Source organism: Lampetra fluviatilis, chromosome 64 (assembly GCF_964198595.1).
Source record: "Lampetra fluviatilis chromosome 64, kcLamFluv1.1, whole genome shotgun sequence".
NCBI lineage: Eukaryota > Metazoa > Chordata > Hyperoartia > Petromyzontiformes > Petromyzontidae > Lampetra > Lampetra fluviatilis.
Genome location: NC_136338.1, coordinates 3,881,671 through 3,883,635, shown reverse-complemented (window position 1 = coordinate 3,883,635; position 1,965 = coordinate 3,881,671). Strand labels below are relative to the sequence as shown.

Genomic DNA, 1,965 nt, shown 5'->3' with positions numbered 1-1,965 from the left:
AATTTTAAACTTTCGGTCGTCATCTGTCAACCGAAGATCTATTTTTCGAATATAACGCTAGTGCTACGTCTATCACTCTGCCTATAGGCCGGTCAGTCGGCGCTAGGCAATGCTATGCGATAGGCTGCAAACACACACACACAGTCAGCAGCAGGTTGGCACAGTAGGGGGCACAGGTGGTGCATCAGCCAGTCATCTCGGTCATCTCAGTCAGGCGACCCGTGGCACCTGCTGGGTCTGCCCCGTGACCTCCTCCTGCCAGCGGGCGTTCGACACTTAACATGGCCTCAAGGTCCACATGGCCTGGCACAAGCGTCGTGGTGACGTCACCGCCACTTAGTGGCGAATGGCGGTTGTGTCTGTGTGTGTGTCTCTGTGTGTGTCTCTGTGTGTGTGTGTGTCTGTGTGTGTGTCTCACTCTGAAGGCTCTGAGTCGGCCCGCACGCTCCTGGAGTGCCCTCTCTTGAGCCGCGCGCCTCTCCTGGATCTCGGCTCTCCACTGCTCCTGCTGCAGCTGCCTCCCGGTGTGGGGGACACCACGGGGACATTGGGACAAGGGGGTGCATGGGGAGACACAGGGGGACACGGGGAGGTAGGGGGACACCAGGGGGACATGGGGGAGATGGGGCCACAGGGGGACACAGGGAGATAGAGGGAGACACACAGAGTTACGTGGGACACACACACGGAGTGACACGGGGGGGGGGGGGACAGGCGGAGGGGCGAGACACAACAGGAGAGCAGAGAGTGAGCGGAGTTAGGGGGTACGGCTCCTCCTCTACCTCTGCCACCACCACTACCACCACTACCACCACCACCACTTCCACCACCACCACTACTACCACCACTACCACCACCACTACCACCACCACTACCACCACCACCACCACTACCACCACTACCACCACCACTACCACCACTACCACCACGAGCACCACGAGATCATCAGTCGTGGTTGACCCCCCCCCCTCCTCACCTCTCTCAGATCCTCCAGACGGTTCCGCCTCTCCTCCTCGCCTGCTCGTTCAGGGTGCTGCCTCGTCACCTGCACACACACACACAGACAAAGATACAAAGATCCCCCGTGTAGCCTTAACAGACTGTAGGGGCAAGTGCTGTTAGCGAGCACCTATGAAGGCCGGCACGGCACAGGAGGGGGGGTGGGTGGCCAACACCACGCCCGGCCGCCTTTGTCTCCCTAGCGGCGATGTTTACACATCGCACTAGGTACTCATTTTAGGCTGAGTCGACCTAGGGGAGGCCTGGGACCGGTTCAGATAATCGTCACTGGTGTTGGCCGTGAGCGGGAATCGAACTCGGGTCGCCAGGTTCATAGCGCAGCGCGCTAACCGCTACACCACCGCTCCCCACAGACACACACAGACACACACAGACACACACACGCACGCACAGACACACACACACACACAGGTGAACACGTGCCAGGGTGGGTTAAGCACACGTGGACGGGGCGAACACGTGCCAGTGTGAACACGTGCCCGTGCGGTATGTTGTAGTGGTGGTGGTAGTGGTGTTAGTAGTGGTGGTTGTGGTGGTGTTAGTGGTTGTAGTGGTGGTGGTAGTGGTGTTAGTAGTGGTGGTTGTGGTGGTGTTAGTGGTTGTAGTGGTGGTGGTAGTGGTGGCGGTGATGTCTGTGGGAGAGAATCCGAGTCTGATGCCCTGTCCTCTCACCTCGGGCTCACCTCCCCAGGCCCCCGGAGCGCGACCCGCACCACCACCGCCTCCTGCATGCCCAGCCACGTGGGGTGAGTGGGTAGGGGGGGAGTGGTAGAAGGTGTCAAGAGCTTCATAGCTCATCGGATTCCTCCGGGCGAAATACAAATTCCGATTCTGGTTTCTCCTCTGTAGCAATCGCAATTGAGAAGCAGTCGTTTGTGGAATGTCATTTTTGTCGTCGTTTTCATTCAACATGTAGCAGGCTTCCACGACTCATATTATTTGTAA

At 58.5% G+C, this 1,965-nt stretch overlaps 1 long non-coding RNA gene across 1 annotated transcript; it reads right to left on the bottom strand.

The window, feature by feature from the left end:
• Positions 1-360: 360 nt before the first annotated feature.
• Positions 361-1,746, bottom strand: LOC144951855 (uncharacterized). The gene is made up of 3 exons (XR_013640532.1): positions 1,693-1,746; positions 977-1,045; positions 361-514 (listed from the first exon to the last, which is right to left on the bottom strand). It is a non-coding gene; the product is annotated as an uncharacterized LOC144951855 (long non-coding RNA).
• Between the last annotated feature and the right edge of the window lie 219 nt (positions 1,747-1,965).